At 38.8% G+C, this 23,988-nt stretch overlaps 1 long non-coding RNA gene and 1 pseudogene across 3 annotated transcripts in view; one reads left to right on the plus strand and one right to left on the minus strand.

Annotated features, from left to right (window-relative positions):
• The window catches only part of LOC115942060 (uncharacterized), an 88,280-nt gene that overhangs the window by 45,137 nt on the left and 19,155 nt on the right, over positions 1–23,988 (minus strand). The gene's annotated exons all lie outside the window — the stretch shown is intronic.
• Positions 3,504–3,821, plus strand: LOC102735392 (cyclin-dependent kinase 2-associated protein 1 pseudogene; annotated as a pseudogene).

Here is a 23,988-nt window from a genome sequence, read left to right on the forward strand (position 1 = left end):
GGTACTCATGCTATCAAATTAATGTCAGAGGCAACATTACATTCCTTCTATATTTTGGGAAATACTCCATTTTGCAGAACAAAGTACATACTGAAAGTATTTTGGGAGGTGACAAATAGACACAGAACCTAATTTGAAGGGGTAAACACTGGCCAATTCGGTAACAATGTGTGCATCAAACTACACAATTATACTGTCAGATGGTAAGCCTTTGAGCAAAATAAAAATCCATGAGTCATACTAATAAAATAAATACATGAATGAATGAATGAATGAATGAATGAATAAATAAATAATAGAGATGGAAAAGCTCTTCCCAATATTTTTTTTTTAGATTTTATTTATTTATTTGACACAGAGAGAGAGAGAACAAGTAGGCAGAGAGGCAGGCAAAGGGAGAGGGAGAAGCAGGCTCCCCGCTAAGCAGGGAGCCTGATGCGGGGCTCGATCCCAGGACCCTGGGATCATGACCTCAGCCGAAGGCAGTGGCTTAACCGACTGAGCCACCCAGGCGCCCCACTTCCCAATATTTTAATGACAATTTATAAATCTAGAAGGAATGACAATTGTAAGATCAACACGTAAAAGCTATCATGGTAACGAGTGATTCAGGCAAGAATCACAAATGCATTTTCACTCTGTATGAAATACCCCAGTAATCACTGAGTCACCAGAGTAACCATGCTGTCCAAGGAAAGCTGGGAAAAAACAAACAGCAACTATCCTGACTTGTCTCCTAACATGTACTAGGAACTAAGGAGGACTGACATAACTCACAGTAATTCACCTCACATATTCCTCACAAGAAATATTCCTCACAGCTACACACACACACACACACACATTCATATGTGCTCACTCCCTCTTTTTCTTACCACCCAAGATCCAAGGAATTAATTGAGGTGGATTTGTTTGGGGATAAAGAAGGAAAACTCCACAATTCAATTCAAACCAAACAAATAAAGTTAAAAGCCACTAAATTATTTTCATGTTAGTAACTAATTTTCTGAAGATGACCTGTAGAATTTCCCATGGGACATTTGATTCCCTAGGATCAGTATATTGCCAATCACATCTAAAAGCCAATAAGGCAATCTAAGCAAATGAATATTGTGATGATGAATTTTGTGTGTCCACTTGGTGGGGCCACAGTGCTCAGATATTTCATCAAACATTATACTGGATATTTCTGTGAGGGTGTTTCTGAATGTGACTTACACTGAAATGGGCAGTCTTTGAGTAAAGCAATTAGCTCTCCATAACGTGGGTGGGCTTTATCTAATCAGGTGAAGGGCATGAACAGAACACAGGGCTGATCTTCCCTGATCTAGAGGGAATTTTGCCAGTAGACTGCCTTTGACATCATCTACAACATCAGTACCTTGTGGTTCTCTAACAGACTGCCTTCAGACTCCAACTGTAACTCTTTCCTGAGTCTTCAGCCTGGCAGGTTCTCCCATTAGATTCTGCCAAGTCTCCAAAATCTCATGAGTCAATTCCTGAAAATATATCTCTATCTATCTATAAACACTCTATTGGTTCTATTCCTCTGGAGACCCTGACTAATATAGGTCTTAAACATCAAGTATTTTTTCCATCCTTAAGTAACTTGTGCTTTCAACCAGAAACATTACCCAGCAACATTTTCCTACTGAGAGTTCAGTGAAAATATAATTAAAAAGTGTAACACAAAATACTGCCATTAACAATAGCATAAAAAGTATGAACTACATAGAGAAAACTATATAGCACATGCATATTCACATGTGCAAGGCCAGTACTGTGACCCCTGCAAAACATCAGCTGAGAGAAATTAAACAAGGCCTAAATAAATGGAAGAATATATCATCTTCTTGAGGGAGGAGACCTAGTATTATTATCTATCCTCCCCAAACTGACCTATAGAATCAATACAATCCCAATAAAAATCCTAGCATACATTTTAAAACATAAGTTGACATTCTTATACTAAAAGTCATGTGGAAATAAAAAGAGACAAGAATATGAAAATAACTTTGAAAAAAAAGAATAAATTGGGAGGATAAGCACTGTCTTATTTCAAGACTCATCATAAATCCACAGTAATCAAGACAGAGTGGTATTGGGATAAAGATAGAATTGTATATCAAAGGAACAACATAAAGAGTCCACAAATAGAACCACTCATAAATGAATAACTGACATTTGACAAAGCTAAAGGCAATTCAGTGCAGGAAGTGTAGACTTTTCAACATATGGTACTGGAACAAGTGGGTCTCCATATGCACAAACATCAACTGCAATAGATATAGCACACCATATGCAAAAGTCAACTCAAAATGAAGAAGAGACTTAATAAAAAGCTAAAATATAAAACTTCTAGAAGAAAATGCAGTAGAAAATCCTTCTGACCTCAAGTTAGGTAAAGATTTCCTAGAAAGGACACCAAAAGCAAAATCAAGACAATAAACAAATTGAAAAACTAGACTTCCTCAAAATTAAAAACTTTGTTCTTCCAAAGACATTATTGAGAGAATTAAAAGACAAGCTGCTGACTGGGAGAAAATTTTGCAAATCATATTATCTGATAAAGGACTTGTATCTAGAAGAAAAATTCTTATAAATGTCAATTAGAAGAGGAGAATTACAAAAAAGATGATGGACTAGGGGGACCCTAAGCTTACCTCATCCTATGGATCCAACTAGATAACACTCACATCAATGGAAATAACCCAGAAAATGACCCAAAGACTGGCAGAGCAAACTCCACAACTAAAGGTAGAAAAGACCTGTACCTCTGAAACAAATAATACATTATATGTTAAAAAAAAAAAGATAGTAGAAAGGGAAAAATGAAGGGGGGAAATCGGAGGGGGAGACAAACCATGAGAGACTATGGACTCTGAGAAACAAACTGGGGAGGAGGTGGGGGGATGGGTAGGCCTGGTGATGGGGATTAAAGAGGGCACATACTGAATGGAGCACTGGGTGTTATAAGCAAACAATGAATCATGGAACACTACATCAAAAACTAATGATGTAATGTATGGTGATTAACATAACATAATAAAATTTTTTAAAATGTAAAAAAAAAAAAAAAAAAGAGGCCATATCAGAGAGGGTAGGAAAGGCAGAGATGCAGTTAGAAGCTAAAGGGAGCCCTGGGACCTTCTGCAGAGGGAGAGACCCTGGCATGGAGAGGGGAAAGAAACAGACTATCACACCAGGAAGCCCACACAGGAAAGATAAATCCCCATAACATTTGGCTTTGAAAGTGAGAGGGGCCAAATTTTATGAGTTGGAAAGGAAAGACTGTAAGTAAGAGTAAGAAAAGTAGGAAGCACAAAAGCAGTAAAAACTAGTATTTCTGTAAAAATCAGTCAAGGGATTCATAAAATAAAAGGATGTTAAATATGACACCATATACCTAAAATGTTGGGGAAGAGGAGTAAAGAATGGGTTCAAACTGAAGCAACCATCAACTTAATATAGACTGCTGCATGTATAAGATGTTATATACAGACATGCCCGTGGCCTTCATCAATACTGCTGGGAGCGTCCACCTGCCATCCACCAGTATGGCAACATAATTACAGTACCACCAGTTGCTAAGTGACTATGGGCTACCATCTCTAGGCTACACCCAGGGAACGGGGAACAGCCAGGCTCCCAAAAGCAAATATGCTGAGTTGCTAGCCATCATCAAGGAGTTGGGGAAGGAAATTAGACCCACCTATGCAGGGAACAAGAGCGCCATGGAGAGACTAAAATGAGGCATTATTCACACCAGAGGACTGGTGTGAGAGTGCTTGGCTGAAAAGGAGTGGAATGCCAGATCCTAGCTGCCTGTTAGTGCGGAAGGTTTTCCATCTTCTTCCAAGATGAGAAGTTACAGCTCATCTCCCATGCTCAGATGAAACTCTTGTTTTCAAAATGGTAGCAGTTTGTTTTCTCCTTCCCGTGTCCCTCCCATGGTTCATGAGGCTCTGAGATTGAGAAATATTTTGCAGATGACTAGGATTTACATTTTAAATAGTTAGGAACTACCCAGGATTTTTTTTAAAGCACTGATTTAAAAGTTGCATGTAAAAGATACTTATCTCACAGCAGATACCAGTGTCTCCCTTTCATCCTCTCTTTTGAATACAGTTAGGTTACCCAGATTATTCTTTGTTCCTTTTCATAAGTTAATACTACAACTCTGAGGGTTTTGTTTTTAGTGCATATGTTTGCCACATGGTGTGGATTCCATTTAATGTAACTTCTTTTGTGCTTAATCATTTGCTTGTATGACTATCAGTGCTTTAAGGTCAATTTAAAAAATGCACAAGTTATGAATACAGAAGAAAGAGCAACCTAACAAACCTAACCTAACAAGAAACCCTGAAAATTTTCCTATTGAGACTGTGTATGGATTTCAGTTCCGCCTTTCCTGTAAGTTGATCTAAACATCTGGAAGAAAGTGAATAAAATTGTTTGCATCTTTGTATGTATTTATTACTTGATGTAATAAAACTTATTTTCATTAACAACAAAAAAGATGTTATATACAAACTGAACAGTAACCACAAATCAAAAACCAGTGACAGATATGCAAAAAATAAAGAGAAAGGAATCCAAGTATATCATTAAAGAAAGCCAGCAAACCATGAAAGAGAGCAAGAGATGAAAGGAACAGAGAGGAACTACAAAAACAACCACAAAATGGCAATAAATACATACCTACCAATATCAACATAATGAAGGCCATGTATAAAGAACCCACAGCCTTCATCGTACTCAATGAGGAAAAACTGAGAGTTTTTCCCCTAAGGTCAGGAACAAGACAAGGGTGTCTACTCACCACTTTTATTCAACATAGTACTGGAAGTCCTAGCCACAGCAATGAGACAATAAAAAGAAATAAAAGGCATCCAAATTGGTAAAACTTTCCCTATTTGCAAATGACATAAAACTATATATAGAGGGCGCCTGGGTGGCTCAGTTGGTTAAGCGACTGCCTTCGGCTCAGGTCATGATCCCGGGGTCCTGGGATCGAGTCCCACATCGGGCTCCCTGCTCAGCAGGGAGTCTGCTTCTCTCTCTGCCTGCCAATACTCCTGCTTGTGCTCTTTCTCTCTGTCAAATAAAGAAATAAAATCTTATTTAAAAAAAAAAAACTATATATAGAAAACCCTAGGACTCCACCAAAAAGCTACTAGAACTGATAAATGAACTCAGTAAGTTTGCAGGATACAAAATCAATGTACAGAAATCCATTGCATTTCTACATACTAATAATGAAGCAGCAGAAAGAGAAATTAAGAAAACAATCCCATTTACATTTGCACCACAGTAACAACATATCTAGGAATAAACTTAAAGAGGTGAAAGAACTCTACTCTGAAAACCATAAAACATTGATGAAAGAAATTAAAGATGACACAAAGAAACAGAAAGACATTCCATGTTCATGGATTAGAAAAACAAATATTGTGAAAATGTCTACATTACCCAAAGCAATCTACACATTTAATGCAATCCCTATCAAAATACCAACAGTATTTTTCACAGAACTAGAAAAATCCTAAAATTTGTATGGAACCAAAAAAGACCCCAAATAGCCAAATCAATCTTGAAAAAGCAAAACAAAACTGGAAGTATCACAATTCCAGACTTCAAATATGTAGTAATCAAAACAGTATGGTACTGGCACAAATAGACACATAGATCAATGAAACAGAACAGAAAGCCCAGAAATAAACCCCCAATTATATGGTCAATTAATCTTTGACAAAGGAGGCAAGAATATGCAATGGGAAAAAGACAGTCTCTGCAACAAATGGTGTTGGGAAAACTGGACAGCTACAAGCAAAAGAATGAAACTGGACCACTTTCATACACTATACACACATATGTATATACATATATATATACACACAAATATGTATACATATTATATATATCAAATGGAATATTATTCAGCCATAAAAAAGATGGAGTCTTGCCATTTGCAACAACATAGATGGATCTAGAGAGTCTAATGTTAAGTGAAATAAGCCAGTCAGAGAAAGAAAAATACCATGTGATTATACTCATGTGGAATTTAAGAAGCAAAATAAATAAATAAGGGAAACAAACTGGTGGTTACCAGAGGTGGGGTGCGTGGGAGCATGGGTGAAATAGGTGAAGGGGATTAAGAGTATACTTATCTTGGGGGCGCCTGGGTGGCTCAGTTGGTTGGGCGACTGCCTTCGGCTCAGGTCATGATCCTGGAGTCCCGGGATCAAGTCCCGCATCAGGCTCCCTGCTCGGCAGGGAGCCTGCTTCTCCCTCTGACCCTCTCCCCTCTCATGTGCTCTCTGTCTCTCTCATTCTCTCTGTCTCAAATAAACAAATAAAATCTTTTTTAAAAAAAAAGAGTATACTTATCTTGATGAGTATTAAGTAATATAGGGAATTGTTGGATCAATATACTGTACAACTGAAACTAGTATAACATTGTATGTCAACCACTGGAATTAAAATTTTTAAAAAGAGAAGAAACAGACACTAAAATAAGTGATTGGGCAACATATTTGAAAGTCACCAAAAGAGATACACAAATGTCAAATAAGCACATGAAAAGATGCTGAACATCATTAGTTATTAGGAAAATGTAATCCCACTACACCCCTCTGAGAATGGATAAAATAAAAACAGTGAGCATACCACATCCTGGCAAGGCTGTGGAGGATGGAACTCTCATACACTGCTGGTGGCAATGAAAAGTGGTGCAACCTCTTTGGAAAGCAGTTAGTCTGTTTCCATATGATTCTATCCTATACCTACCATATGATCCAGCTTTCACACTCTAAATGTACTTACCGAAGAAGATGAGAGCATATGTCCAAGCAAAGATTATACACAAATATTCATAGCATCTTCATCTACAAGAGCCCCAGATTGGAAAAAGCCCAAATACCTATTACCAGTTGAATGGATAGAATAAATTGTATATATCCACATAATGCAATATTAGTCAATAATAAAAAAGGAAATATTCATATATGCAACAAATAAATCTAGAAATAATTAGGTTAAAGGAAAGCAAACTGACAAAAAAGAATACACATTTATGATTCCATTTACATAATATTGTAGGAAAAGAAAACTAATCCATACTGACAGCTAATCAGGGGTTGCCTGGGAATAGCATCTGGTGATGTGGAGAGCAAGCCTGGAGAGAGGTAGATGGGGGCATTACAGAGGAGCACAAAGGTTTTTGAAATGATGGATATGTTCATTATCTTGACTGTAGTGTTGAATTCACAGGTGTATACATATATCAAAACTTACTAGAGCACATACTTTAAATATGTACAGTATCAACCCCACTTCAATGAATTATTTAACATATATTTATATATTCACACTTGTCTGATGCAATTAAATCAGGTAGAAGATTCCCATGATTATGTTCTTACAGTATTAACAGACCCACACTATATCTAATCAAATTGGTCCACACTACATAAAACCAAAAAAGAAGTAATCATTTGCAATGAAACTTAACCAGATATTTAGGGAGAGTTGATGTCCATTTCCTTCTGAAGTACAGATACAAAAATATGACATCCTAGGTAAAAATTATAATATTTAAGAGTAACTGGTAATTTTATGGAAAGTGGCTATCATTATAATAAGGCAAAGTCTAGGGTAATAATATTTTAAAAAATACTAAATTATAGTAACTGACATTTTAACTGATTCTTCAAAAATTTCTGGCTCTTTAAAAAATTTCATTATATAATGGAAAACAAACATGGGTATCAGGAGAGAATCTATGTTACAATGTGAATTTGCTAGGAAGATCTAACAACTGCACATTTCCACACCCATCTATGAGATATGTGAAAATTGAAAGTTATTATATACATGGCAAGAACACTTTAGGTATATTTACTAAAAATGCATATTAAAGACCCACTTCCTTCTCCAAATGGACAATTTATTGCTTTTCAGCAATAATAGGCATCTCTAAGATTGTCCATGAGGGCTACTACACAGCATGTAGCTGCCGATGGAATGAATTTCCACCTGCTAAACCTCTTCTCCCATGATGAGATCAAAGCAGTTTCTCTATTTTTAGGCTGGTTTGTGAACCTCACAGGAGGTATTCCACAACATGCTTTTATTCCTATCTGTGAAATCACTTGAGCCAGGCATCATGTACCACTGAGTATGTGAGGTATTGGGGTCTCCTGAGGACTTTGGCCTTGAATCTGGAGTAGAAGCATCAGCAGCCATCAGGACACAGATCCTCAGAAACTGCCTCCTTCAGGCATCTGATATGAGCTGGGCCACAAGCATGAGAAGCTACATAGGGAGAGACAGATCCAGCTACCAACACGCTTTATTGATGTAACTAAGTGCCCAGCACCATGCTAGGATAGTAGGTTAGTGACAGTGACACTGATACAATGGGTCATGGTCATAACAACCACATATTATAATGGAATTCTCACCTGGCCTTTTTCTTCTCCTTTCCTTATCTATCCCCTAACAACGAAGTTGGAAAGGAATAATAAGTGGGCTGAATTCATACAGACATTCATGATCCCACAATAACCACAGGGCCATGGGCTTGCTCATGTGTATCACTAAATGTTCTCAGCGATCCTGAGTTAAGCATTCTTATCCCCATTTTAAAGTAGGGGAAGATGAGGCTCAAGGTCATTATCTGTCTTCCCTCCTGTACCCCTGCCTTTAGAGGAAAGCAGTTCCAGGACACCCCTTGAGCAGGACCAACACTCATTGGAGCTGGGCCATACCCCAGTGGCTTTACCTACAAGACAGGGTCACCCAGTCCCAAAACGGGAAAAAGTGACTTGGATCTGGGATCCCTTTGTCTCCCTACACCCTAGGGCAGTTCAGCCCCCACCGCAGGACCGATCCCTCAGCTGAGTCCCAGACACCTAAGAGGCAGGATATGCTCTTCTTGCCAGGCCAGGTCTGTCAGTCACCACGGTTGCCACAATGACTTCACATATCTATGGTAACCAGGATACTCAGGCTGGTCCTTCACATAGGAAATGCCTCCCATCTTGCAGCCATCAGTTGCTGAGTCCTGAGAAGCTGCATCCTCACAGCCACCCAACACCATGGTTTCATTAACTGCATGAAGAGCTGTCCTCAGATGTAAAAATCAATGACTTCCCAGCACATGTTTAACACCTCCTGCATCCATCCATCCATTCATCTGTCTATCCAGTTAACAGGCATTAGGACCAAACTCTACACCATCACTTTGGTTAAGCTTTAGGCTTCTCCAGAATGAAAAAGGAAAGGAAGTAAAGTGTTGAAAGGGTGGGGTTGTAAATTGAGATGTTAAATCTAAGAAGAGATGGCTCCTTCCCATGAAGATTTCAACCTGCTCAATTCTCTTATCATTGATAATTTAAAAATATGCATTAATGCCCTGGGCTTCTCTCCACATCCCTGTCCTCTTTACATATATTCTCCCCTTAGCAGCAAAATTCTAAGAAGAATTCTCAATACTCATTCACATCCCACTGCACCTGCCTTCAAACTTAGTATTCATCTCTAATCTAACTGGGCTGTGTTTCCCCATGCTTCCACAGAAATTACATTTGCCAACTCAGCAACCACCTCTTTGTCACACTTATAGATCAGGAATGTTGAAATGATTGTTCAAATGGAGGCAAACAGGTATTTTCCCAAGAGGAAAAGATTTCCTTTCCCCCATGACAGAGTTCAGTTGCTTGGGTATAGAAGAAGATTGTATTGCAGTACGATCAGTAAAAGCTAGAGTTTATCCTAGGAATGCCCCTTTTCCTCCCAGAGTTCCAGAAAGTTCTGCCCGGTAGGTTTGGGCACTTCCCTCCCAGTTTCAGCTCGGCAATGTTCAAGCTGCAGTTCAGGCTTCTTTCACAAGGTGGCACCAACGTACCGCCATTTTCTCATTCTTTAAAAAGACGTTTATTTATTTTTTTTAAAGATTTTATTTATTTATTTGACGGAGAGAGAGACATCGAGAGAGGGAACACAAGCAGGGGGAGTGGGAGAGGGAGAAGCAAGCTCCCCGCTGAGCAGGGAGCCCCATGCGGGGCTCCATCCCAGGACCCCGGGATCAGGACCTGAGCCCAAGGCAGACGCTTAACGACTGAGCCACCCAGGCGCCCCAAAAGACGTTTATTTAAAGAGCCAAAAAAACCCCCCAAAAAACCAAACAAAAAGCAATACCCTCCCTTAAAATCCAGCCTATGAAGCTATGTACAGAATGATTCTAATTCTGCCTGGGGTGTGTGGGGGGGAAACCTGATAATATAAAAGACTGTAAAAACATATACGCCAGGGTCTGCAGACGATGAAACACCAGGTGGCAGTGGCGCCTTGGCAGTGGGCGAACAGCAGCTCAGGACAGGTGGGAGGTGACTGAGAGAAAATGGAGCGTTAGAGCGGGATCTGGGCAGGTGTGTCCTGTATCATGGACAGGGGATGACAGATGGGGTGCGGTGGAAGAGAAGGTCTGATTTGTCTGTACAGGGGTAGGGTAATGTAATGTGAACACCGTGTTCTCTGGTAGAGAGCCCTGTGTACGACCTACAGGGCACATCAGTGGACAGTGATGAGGGAAGAGATAAATCAATGAACATGATATAGATTTGGGGTCAACAGCAGATGGAGCTGCTTTAATATACTTATGAATTTTCCAAACAGAATTGGTTTCATAGAGTACACAGACCGTTTCATGGTATTTTTTACTCTGTTGCCAAACGTACCCTTAAAAGAACACTTATGGAAATGGATGTGGTGCTACCTGGTGGGAAGATCTAATACTGCAGCTGTGAAGTTTCAGACAAGGGGTTGAGCAAGGGGGAGAGCGGGGTGGAGGTTTGGGAGCTTGCCAGTGTTTCTTGCAGTTTTATTTAACTGGAACAATCCCTCTGCATTAATCACTTTTCTAGGATATAAAAAAGCACATATTCTGGAGTATCTAAACCTGAGATTAAAAGTCCTGCTCCAGTCTCAATTACACACACACACACACACACACACACACAGAGTCAATTTAATTTTTTTTAATCTACTTCATTATCTATCTTCATTTCTCCTTGAAATTGAATATAATGGAGACTTTACAAAGTAACTAATATATGTACACATTTCTCAATCTGTTCACAAGTCTTTTTTGTTTCCAAAATTTTATGAAAGTACCATTTTTCCTGAATACAACATTCCAAATAATAAAATATATTTATAAAGTGAAATTGTCCTGCATCTCTCACTAGACCTACTCCTACCCCCCGACCCAAATGGTCTGTTGTCAATAGAATGGTGCCTCCTAACCGCATATCTGAGATATTTGCAAACACTTTCCCCAATGTCTTCACACAATTCTTTATGGTAATTTTTACTTTCTTTTTTTTTTTTTAGATTTTATTTATTTATTTGACAGAGAGAGAGAGACAGCAAGAGAGGGAACACAAGCAGGGGGAGTGGGAGAGGGAGAAGCAGGCTTCCAGCTGACCCAGGAGCCTGATGCGGGGCTCGATCCCAGGACCCTGGGATCATGACCTGAGCCGAAGACAGATGCTTAAAAACTGAGCTACCCAGGTGCCCCTATGTTTTTTACTTTCAAATTTGCTTTTCAATTTCAATAATATTGTGACTTTAAAGCTTTATGGAGCATAATTTTTTTAAAGTTGAATAACACACTGGGAGCATGTAATGACGTCTTATGGAGAGATTAGAGTGTTCAGAGCCCTGGAGGCATTAAAAAATTACAGAAAAATTTCGGAGTTATTCCAAAATTAGCTGTTGATAGGGAGATGACAAAAAGCATTTCCCAATTTACATGAACTCCTCTAAAATCAGTATCCTGGTATAGATATTAGTAATAATGCTGAATAACTTGAATAGCTGTTAGGATTAGATGAGATGAAACATAAAGTACAATTTCTTAAAGCAGTTCTGTACAGATCACTTTCCTTCCCTCAAGATAACCTGTCCCAAGGTCAACACCCGAGCTTCTGCCCAAACCCCACTCCCCATTTCAGGGATCAGCCAATGGATGTGGTGCAACACCCAGGTCTCTCAGCACAAGGAGTAGAATTTCATCTCCTCTGAGTGAGTACCCAAGGGGCCACAATAGCAGGGGTGTTGTGATCCAACCATTTCTCCAGTCCTGAAAACCCACCTTTGAAAGGGGAGGCTGCTCTGTGTTCTCTAGGGAGGGCAAGGGATAGAACCTCATTCTCATCTTGCCACTTATTTGGAACAATGACTTAGGCTCTGTCAACCTGAGCCTGGTCATCTGTGAAGTGGGACTCACCATACTTTTGTACAGAACTGTTCGAAAGATTAAATGAGAAAAGTTATCTATATCATACGGCATGTAGTGGGACTTCAGGGGCCCTTTAAATGTTGAGCTAGAACAGTAGGTGCTGGCTGAGCCTCAAGGCTAAGGCAGGCACTGTGACAAGTTGTTTCTCTTAATGAGGTTATAGATATGTAGAGGAGGGAAGAAAATCTCTCTCTGACATGCCTTGAGTCAAATTTTTGGAGACAGAGGTTCTCTACTTTCTTAAGTGATTCAGAATCTCATAAGAGCTGTTCAACATCATGCCCCTGAGCAGACCCTAATACAGTTGCCCATGCTGGGAAGACAGGCTTGTCTGACTCATCTGGTGAGCTCAGTGGTGCTAACACCAGGGTAGCACACTGTGGTGTTTGCCTAACCGCTGCTCCTGGACGGCTCCATATCCTGATAGATTTGTAGGAAAATTCTGGACCCATCACCCAGTCACCAGTGCAGGGGTCCTCAGAGTCCTCAGAGCACGCATTATCCAACCACATCACATTAGGATTCCTGCCATCCACTGCCTCTTTGAGAGGCAACAATCCACGAATTACTAGCATTTCGTTGACATGCAATTATCCACTCTTCCATTCACCTATGGCTAAATATATATTGATCTCAAAACCCATACTGTTCCACTGGAGATGTCCCACTAGCTTCATCCTCATTCAGTCATAGACTTTCTCTCTCTTTCCCTCCCCGCCTTCCTCCTTCCCTCTCTCCTTCTCTCCCTTCTCTGCCTCCCTCCCCACCCACTGGCCCTCAAAATCAAAGTTCCAGAAAGCATTTTCTGCATTCCCTGTTATTCTTCACTTTCCACTGACTTCTCATCTCACTGCACTAGAGCTTCTGTCCCCAGAACAGAACGTGCTCTCACCAAGGTCACAGGCATCTTTTTGTCACCAAGTCATTATTTGTATAAATATATGAAGATATGAATATTACCTTTAATGACTACCTAAAAGATGTGTACTTTTGCAGACTGCTTCTGTCGCTTCATAACAAATCTTTGACTGTTTCCACGCTCTGGAGAATGTGGTGCTATACAAAGTTAAGCTGTCCTGCTCCTTAACTGTGCAGTCCTGGGCCAAGTCCCTATTCTCTGTGTCCCTCAGCTTTTCATTTATAAAATGAGGATGAGCAACAGTATCTACCTCATAGGGGTGCTATGAGCATTAGATGACTCAATAAAAAAAAATCATTAGCACATAAGAAAAATTTAGCCATATTTGTTTTTCTTATATGTCCTTATTAGCATTACTATCCTCTCAGGCATGAAAGATAAGATATAGACTGATGTTTATCCATAATCAATGACTTTTGGGGTATGTGGTTAATGAATGTATTAGTGCTTAGAGCTGCCATAACTAAATAACAGGAACTTCGTGGCTTAGAACTATAGTAAGTTATGATCTCATAGTTCTCAAGACCAGAAATCTGAAATCAAGTGTTGGTGGGACCAGGCTTAGAGCCTGCAGCCTTGAGAGGAGAATCCTTCCTTACCTCTTCCAGTTTCTGGTAGCTACTGGCTTTCCTTGGTTTGTGGCAACATAACTCTGCTCTATCTTCACATGGCCTTCTTCCTGTGTGTGTGAAATCTCCCTCTCCCTTATTTATAAGGACACCAGTCATTGGATTTGGGGACCATCCTAAATCCAAAATGACAACTTTTCAAGATCTCTAACTTAACTATATTTGCAAAGACCCTATTTCCAAATAAGATATGGAGGGGGTGGTAGAATTTGGAAATATTTGGGGGGTACACAATTCAATCTACTACAGTGAGACAAGCAAGTTATAAAGTTAAATGTTAAATAAAGATGAGATCTTATGTTTTGCACATAAATATATAAATGTATGAATACATACATAAATACATAAGTACCTGCATAAGAATACTTGAATACTTCTGGAAGAATATGATACAGATGAAAATATTAAAAAGGCTTTACATTGGGTGGTGAACTTTGAGGTATTATTTTCCTTTCCATGTCATCTACTTTTAACTATAATAAACACCGATTACTCTTGCAATTACACAAAATATTAAAATGGCTGGGAAACATAAGCATTTTCTCCCCCAACCATAGGTAAGCCATTCATTTTAGAACAGAACATCCCTGGGGCCCAGGAAGGGAGACAAGATACTGGAGGGCCCAGTGAGGGAGACAAGATACAAGATTCCACAGGATAAGAGGACACCATTCCCCAAATTCCAAACCACACTACTGAAGATCAATATTTTAAATTTTTGCCTAGTTAACCGAGAAAAAAACCATGGGACCTTAATTAGTTTTCTTTTGCTGTGCCCTAATTCAACAGTAAGGTTGAGGATCTTATAAGATGAAAAGCAATAGTGTACACTGGTTAAATGTAGGGGCTCAGCAGCCGCACAAATTCTGTTCAAATCTAGTCTTGTGACTTGCTAGCCCTGCCCTCACTCTGCCTCAATTCCCCGTTGTGTAAAGTTGAGCAACAATAGCTCTTCCTCCTAGGCTGCAGTGAGGTTGAAATGAATAAGTATAGGTTTAGCACTTACAACAGTTTGGAGCACAGAGGGAATCAGCAATAATATTAACCTTTCTTATCATTATTATCATACCACAGTGGACCATTAGTGATTTTACTAGCATTTTTATTATATGGGCTTATATTAATTGGCAAGGATTGACCTTCATGTTTGTTGTAAAAAAAAAAAAAAGTAGTTTACAAAGCTGTAAGTAGGATACCATCTCATTGCTATTCTTAAATATATATGGCTATATTTGAATGGCAAAATTTCTGAAAATTACAAATTTATTAAACCACTAGTACTTATCCATGAATAGTAGACTTTCAAATGTTTCTAATGATTTTTATTTTGCTTTCATTCATTTTCCATTTTTTATTTACAATGAAAGTGCCTTGGTTTTGGAAGTTAAAAAAAGTAATCAGAAAAAATAAATATCTCCAGCCTTTCCCATAGGAAATGGGCTCAGTGTTAGAATGGGAAACATCCCTAAGCCAAAGGAATTAGATAATAGGATGGTCCTAGAACTAATTTATGAATCTACCACATGGCAGTCTTAACTGGACAGCTTCAGGGACATACGGATGCCTAGGGGAAGGGCAAGCATGTCTCTCAAATAAACCTTATATTCTGCAGTCCTACAGTGTCTCTCCTTCCCAGGATTTAGTGCAGGTCATGAGACGAAAATATTTTTACAACATGCTTCTTTCTGTTCTCTCCAAATAAAGGTACCTTTAACTAAAAGCAGGTTCATGAGTTTAACCCCCAGTTAGCCAAACAGAGAACTACAGGGGAGAGAAAGGGAGAAACTGCATGAGATCACCCAGTGCTCAGCCCACAGCTTCCAGAAGGGAAAATGCTGCAACAGCAGGATTCACGGGCAACTTTAGTCACAGGCTCCTTCAGCCTAGGGACCAGGATAACCAACACACACAGATTAAAACAGCTTTGAAATATTTTCCTTGTGCAACTAAAATAGTAAAAGGAAAGGAAAATATACATATGCAGAGCACTTGTAATACAAATTAGCAGCAATAACATGGATGGACCTTGAGGGTATTATCCTAAGTGAAATAAGTCAGACAGAAAAAGACAAATACTTCTTTCTCTTTCAAGATTTTATTTAAATTCAAGTTAGTTAACATATAGTGTAGTATTAGTTTCAGGGGTAGAATTTAGTAATTCATCAGTTGCATATAACACCCAGTGCTCATTACATCAAGTGCCCTCCTTAATGCCCATCACCCAATTACCCCATTCCCTGCCCCCATCTCCCCTCCAGCAACCCTCAGGTTGTTCCGTATAGTTAAGAGTCTCTTGGAGCACCTGGGTGGCTCAGTCGGTTGAGCATCCGACTCTTGATTTTGGCTCAGGGTCATGAGATTGAGCCCGACTTCGGGCTCTACGCTGATGATGGAGCCTGCTTAAGATTCCTTCTCTCGCTCTCCCTTTGCCCCCCACCCCTGCTCGCACGCACACATGTGCACGTGCTCTCTCTAAAAAGAAAAAAGAGAAAAGAGTCTCTTATAGCTTTCCTCCCTCTGTTTTTATCTTATTTTATTTTTCCTTCCCTTCCCCTATAAAAAAAAGAGACAAATACTGTATGCTACCATTTATATATAGAATCTAAACAAACAAACAAAATAAAACTTATAGAAAAAGGGATCAGATTCGTGGTTACCAGAAGTGAGGGCTAGGGAGAGGGGGAATTGGATAAAGGTATAAACTTCCAGTTATAAGATAAATAAGTAGTGGTGACAGATGGCAGCTATACTTCTGGTCAGCACAGCATAATATATAAACTTGTTGAATCACTATGTTGTACACCTGAAACTAATATTACATTGTATATCAACTATACTCAAATTTAAAAAATAGGTAAGTAGTGGAGATGTAATGTAAAAAATGAGGACAGTAGTTAACACTGCTGTGTGGCATATTGGAAAGTTGTTAATAGGATAGATCCTAAGGGTTTTCATCACAAGGAAAAAACTTTTTTTTGTATCTGTATGAAATGATGGATGTTAACTAAAATTTTTGTAATCATTTCACAATATATATAAGTCAATCATTATGCTGTACCCCCTTAAACAAATACAGTGCTATATGTCAATTGTATATCAATAAAATTAGAAACAAAATTTAAAAAGAAAAAATTAAAGTAAAAAAAATCAGCTCAAGTTCTAAATGGGATACATCCCTAAACCAACCAAGGGATTTGGATGTCTTTAAAAGAAAGGAAAGTGGGGCGCCTGGGTGGCTCAGTCGTTAAGTGTCTGCCTTCGGCTCAGGTCATGATCCCAGGGTCCTGGGATTGAGCCCTGCATCGGGCTCCCTGCTCCACAGGAAGCCTGCTTCTCCCTCCCCCACTCCACCTGCTTGTGTTCCCTCTGTCGCTGTGTCTGTCTCTGTCAAATAAATAAATAAAATCTTAGAAAAATAAAAATAAAAATAAAAAATAAAGGAAAGTTTCGAGTCTCTTACGTGAAAAATCTGCAGAATTTCATTCAAGTACAATTGACTGTTGAACAACACAGGGGTTAGGGGTGCTGAGCCCCTGCACAGTTGAAAATTGGAGTATAACTTTTGACTCCCCAAAAACTTAATTACTAATATCCTACTGTTGACTAGAAGCCTTACCAATAACATGCAGTTGATTAACATATATTTTGTATGTTATCTGTATTACATACTGTATTCTCACAATAATACCTTTTTCTTAATTTTTTTGGTATATCTAGGCTACACAATTCATCTGCTTTTTTTTCGAATTGTTGCAAATCTCCCAAATTTTCCAATATATTTATGGACCTAAGCACTGAATGCAGTACTTAGGTCCACGTGTAAGTGGACCCAGGCACTTCAAACATGTTGTTCAAGAGTCAACTGTACATTTAAAATCACAGACAAAATGGATAAATTTTTTGAAAATTACAACTTATTCAAATTGACCCCAATAGAAACAAAGAGTCTAACTAGGCCAATTACATGAAGAAACAATGAATGAGTTTAAATAATTCTCTCATGAAAAAGCACAGGGTGAGATCTTTCCAGAGAATTCCACCAAACCTTTAAAGTTTAAACTATTTCATGGGCTTAGAAAATATGTAAAATGCTGAAGTATAAGACTGATTTTAAAAACAGTAACAATTTCACAAAAAAATAAATTACACAATAGTATCTATAAGAATATGAAGGAATGTTCTTTTTTTTTTTGAAGGAATGTTCTTAAATAAAATATTACCAAACACAATTGAATAGCACATAAAAATAGATCATGACCTTATAAAGCTTGTTCCAAAAATGCAAAGGTGTTTCAATATCAGGAAATCTGTTAATACAATCTAGTGTATTAACAGAGCCAAGGAAACAATTATATGACACCTTCATTTGCAGAAAGGTATTTATCAACATCAACACTCACTCATGTTTTTAAAAAACTCCATAAAATTGGAATTGGTGGGTAATTTCTTAACATGAAAATATGTAACTTGTTGTGATGAGTACTGGGTGTTGTATGTTAGTGATGAATCACTGAATTCTACTCCAGAAACCAATATTGCACTGTATGTTATCTAAGAAAAATTTAAATTAAAAAAGAAAATATGTATACACACCTCAGACAAAAAGCTAGCATTCTACTAAATGGAGAAACACTAATGGCATTCCTTCTAAAGCCCAGAAAACTAAAGATAAATCATCATCATCATCATCATCATCATCATCATCATCATCTTGAAATCAGGGAGAAAGAATGCATTACTTAGGGGAAGAAAATGGCATGAAGGATAGCATATTTCTTGTCAAAAATTGTGTAGTCCAGAAGGAAGTGGCACATTTTTCAAGTGCTGAAATAAAGGAACGGTCAACCTCAAATTCTATCTCCAACTAAATTATCCTTCAAGAATTAATAGCAGTAAAAAGACATTCTTAAATGAAGGGAAACTAAGATTATTTGTCACCAGCAGATATACCCTAAAGAATGGGTAAAGGAAACAGAAAGGAATTGATATAAGAAGAAATTCAGGAAAATATGGAAGGAAAAAAGAACAACAGAAAGCACAAAAATATGGTTAAATATTTTCCTTTTCCTCTTGAGATTTCCAAATTCTGTTCGATGGTAGAAGCAAAAATTATAACACTATCTGATGTGGTTCTTTTTTTTTTTTTTTTTTAAAGATTTTATTTATTTATTTGAGAGAGAGAGAATGAGAGACAGAGAGCATGAGAGGGGGGAGGGTCAGAGGGAGAAGCAGACTCCCTGCCGAGCAGGGAGCCCGATGCGGGACTCGATCCGGGACTCCAGGATCATGACCTGAGCCGAAGGCAGTCGCTTAACCAACTGAGCCACCCAGGCGCCCCATTTTTTAAAAGATTTTATTTATTTGATAGAGACACAGCGAGAGAGGGAACACAAGCAGGGGGAGTGGGAGAGGGAGAAGCAGGCTTCCCGCCGAGCAGGGAGCCCGATGTGGGGCTCGATCCCAGGACCCTGGGATCATGACCTGAGCCGAAGGCAGACGCTTAACGACTGAGCCACCCAGGCGTCCCTGATGTGGTTCTTAATATATGTCAAGGAAATACTGAAGACTGTATCACTATAAATGGTAGATGGTAAAGGGATTGTATTGACCACACCAGCAGAAAGTGCTGGGCATGCAGGTACTCACCACTGTTTGGGGCACCTATTATTCATGAATGTATGAATCAAGAAATGAATGAGAGATATCCTGAGATAAGGGCATACCTTTTCCCCATATTCTAACTAGATGGTTATGAACTGAACATCACTTCTTAAGACATTTGGTTACTTTGACCTCAGTGATCTTTTCTCTTTCCTTAAAAAATATCTCTATTGGAATGCAATGCTTTCCAGGTGTTCCAAACTGTACAAATACTACATATCTTACTTCATTAGCTCCATTCCCTGGTTATTAGATACTTCTGCTCTAAGGTCAAAGGACTCAGGACAGCCTAGGAATCATCCTTTGCATGTTTGTTAATTTCTACCTTCGGTAAGCTGGCAGAAAGATGAATTTAGAGATAAATGGAAAGAGCATTGTGGGTCCGCCTGGGAAAACACTGAAGCTACCCAAAAAGAATCCAGGATAGGGCCAACTGTGTATGTGCATGCAGTTAACATGACTGAAATCCAGAAAATAACCCACATCCCAGGTGAGATCCTGTGCAGAGTCTACTGAACACAGTTTAAAAGTTCGGGTAGTGTGAACACATTTAAAAAGGTCAAGTAGTATGGACAATAGCAAAATGCATTTTTGTGTAAAGTATGCAGAGCTCATGTTTCTACCACAGCACAGTTACCCAATAATCAGGGGGTGTTTGGTCAACAAATCCAGCTCCAGTTGTGGTCATGGTGCCACATTTAACCCTGCAGAAATTATAAGTGTGCAAAAGCAATATGTAAAAGACAGTGACAGTGAATGTTAAATTTTGCTTAAACTTGTCCAAGCCGTGTGGTTCTCTGATATAACCCACTGAACTTATGAAAGGAGTTGAGGCAACAAAGGAGGAGAAAAGCCTCACCGAGTGATCTCTGGGAGGATACAGAAATGAAACAAATGAAAGCATGGAGAGAGAGCTAACGCACAGAGAGAGTGTTCTGGTTATGTGACTGCAGGAGGCAGGCAGAAACTTGCTGACACATGGGATTCTATGGGACCCAGGGTCAGTGAGAAACGAAAAAGTATCATTTCCAGCCAGTGTGGGGTTCCATTAATGGTAAATCCTTCCCCTTGATGTCTGCTTCTACTTTAATGAAGGTTTAGGGAGCTGAACATCAAATCAGCTTTACTACTGTCGGTGCTCCTGGTTTTTTCCTGCCCCCATGGACCAGTGAGACATATAGGGCACTTTCCTTCTCACCAACAGTTGTGTCATTTCAGTGTGTAAAGGGACTACGTAGCATCCCATGGAAGCAAATGTGTCCTTTTAAAATCTCCAATCAATCCTAAACCAGGGTGGTCTCAGCCCCCTAGAGTGTCCAGTCAGTTACCTCTGAGCCCTGTCTGCTCACCTGGGAGCCCCCATTCTTCACCAGTCAGTTTGGACTCCCTGTCCCCACCCTCCTATTCATCATCCATAACTCCTGCCCACTGTGCCAGGCCCAGTTCCTCTTTGAGGAGTGTCTGACGACTCCAGTGAACTCTTCCTCCTCTTTATATATTAAGGAGGTTCTACAAAGGTCACTATAACTTCTAAAAGGACCAGGACCCTGTGAAACCATTACCATGACCTCTGCAGCCCCCAGGCCACTGAAGGTGTGCTCAGCGAACACCTGCTTCATAGTGCAGGTCACAAGCAAGGGAAGGAACTCATCCTGGGATGGCTCAGGTACTGAGACCTGGGAAGAGCTCCTGACTCTCAGTGCAGTCTTCTTCCCTGCCAATCCCCCAGTTACCTCTTCCTGGAGCTTCTGATAGGTTCCAGACTCCCAATTATGTGCAGTCCTAATGTGAACAAGGAGGGCACCAATAGAGAAGAGGAAAAATACAATTATTACCATGTGAAGGGTGAGGACTTTCCCCAGCCCAGCTCCTTTACACTGCATACCACACAGATGGCACCAAATTTCCTACGTAATATGTGTTTGTGTGTGTGTGTGTGTGTGTGTGTGTGTGTGTGGTGTGTGGTGTTCTCTACTTCTTACATTCCCAAATGCTCACTAAAATATAGTAATTCTATTGAGACTAAGAAACAACATCCTTGTTAAAGATCAGAAGAATTGGAATGGGAAGGCAGCAAACACTGGCATTGTGAATGATGTACCACATACTGAACTGCAATCTCAATGAAGTTTTCTTCTGGAACTCCTCACAACACTCCCTGAGTATAAGGGTCAGGAGGGACATATGCAACATGTAATTTTAATAAATAGATATAAAGTTAGATCATATATATAATAAATAATAATAATAATATATAGTAAATATATATTACATATTATAATATTCATTACATATTATATATTATTACATTATACATTTATTAATTATATAAGTATTACATAATATGTATTATATTATATAATTAATTATGTATAATAAACAGTATATATGATATTAAATATATTTTATATATAATATGCATGATATACATATTAGGTATACATAAATAAATCATCAAGGTGGAAGATACCTGTGTATGTATGATAGCTGTGTATGTATGCAGTGAAAATGTGTAAAGCAGTATTATATTTCGTTCATGGAAGCTAAGAGAGTAGATCTTAAAAGTTCTCATCACAAGAAAAAAATTTGTACCTATGTGTGGTAACCGACGTTAACTAGACTTATTGTGGTGATCATTTTGTAAAATATACAGATACTGAATTATTATGTTGTACACCTGAAACTAATATAATGTTATATGTCAGTTATATCTCAATAAGAAAAAAAGACAATGTACATAAAAAGCAATATAAATCCCCAACAAATACTTAGAAACACACCACACATAAGTAAAATGAAAAAAGAATCATATTTAGTCAGTCAAACAAGTCAAAAATATAATGTAGGGGGTGCCCGGCTGGCTCAGTCAGTAGAGCGTGTGACTCTTGATGTTGGAGTTGTGAGTTCAAGTCCCAGATTGGGCCTAGAGCTTACTTAAAAAAAATTTAAAAATAAAGACAATAAAAAAATATAAAAAATAATGTAGAATATGGGCCTCATTATGCAAAAGAATATATATCTCAACATGGATTTATAGATATTTATGTGTGATTAAAAATAAGTTAGTATATTATAGAGAGAGAAAAAAGTCTGGAGAATAGGTATGAATAAATCAACAGTGACTATATTTGTATTATGTAGGGGGAGAAGGTGAAGACAGAGAGAGACAGAATAATTTTAATTTCTAATGCACTGTGATATTGTTTGATATGTCTTAAACAACTAAACCATTAACTGGTGATGTGACAAATACTGAAAGGTGGGGCCGTGCCTAAGGGTCACTGGCACACACTGTTAAGCAAAACGAGTACTCACTGAATCTGAAACAGAGAAAGATATTCCCACACAAGGCAACAAACCTGGCACAGGCTATGTGGGCTCTTTATCTCTTGGGATGTAAGTGTTCCAGGCCCAAGGCCCATTCTTACTATAACTGAGTGGGAGTTGAAAGACTGTGCACATAAGCCTTTCATTCCCAACAGGCAAGAATGTAGCAGGATTGCCACAAGTGTGTAGAAAACTCCAGAAAGTTTTGCCTACACAATAAAATCAATATACTACCCTCACTCTCTCCCACTACCTCACCCTTTGCCAGGTTCCCTAGAAGAGGCTTTTACACCTGCAACTGACTCTGATCACCAGGTGGCATCTTTCTCCATTTTCTATAGGTTATTTTTTTCCCAATGAAAAGGCATAATTTTTAAAAATCAGACACAAAGTGTTTTCCTCAAAGCAGATTATGAAACAATAAGTACTTAGTGATCAAATTCTCTTTGAAAAATTCATATGTTTCTAAAAATACTGAGCAGACATATACATGGTTGCCTGTTCTGCTTATTCCTACATCTCACTAATTTATTAATGTGTATTGGGTTTTTACTTTGTACCAGGCACTGTCAGTCCAATTCAATATCTGTATCCCACACCTTGTCTCTCTTGATCTCTAGACCTGCATAATTGGAAATGTCCACAGGCAGCAAGATGGGTATTAGCACTCACCCCATGGGGTGATGAAACTTGACCTCAAATGGACTCCATTCCAAGCAAGTTTAGTCCAACTTTCATCCTGAGTCCCGGAAATTCAGCATCCAAACAGGAAATCATGTGGTTTAGAGGTGAGAATTTGAACCTTGAAAAACTGTCGCACCTTGTAACCCACACCTCCTTCCTCCTGCGTAGCACTAACAGGCTCCTACTTTCTCCAAAGATCTCACTCATAGAAAGTAAAGAACAAGGTCAGTCTTGTTTCTTCTCATGGCGAGAACTACCTACACATTTTACTCTTTCCTTTAGCCCTTTGTTAGATGATAGTGGTGGATTTCTGAACTGGTTTTGTGCCTGCCTCATCCCTGAAGGCAAGTCCTTCCCACTAGTATTCTCAGGTAACATGGAGTTTCTGCTTCATCTTAAGACTAATATAACATAATAACAAAATTATTTAAAAAATAGGAAGGGAAAATACATTAAAAAAA

The sequence above is a fragment of the Leptonychotes weddellii genome, chromosome X, assembly GCF_054177405.1.
Source record: "Leptonychotes weddellii isolate Sample4059 chromosome X, ASM5417740v2, whole genome shotgun sequence".
In the NCBI taxonomy this organism is placed as follows: Eukaryota; Metazoa; Chordata; class Mammalia; order Carnivora; family Phocidae; genus Leptonychotes; species Leptonychotes weddellii.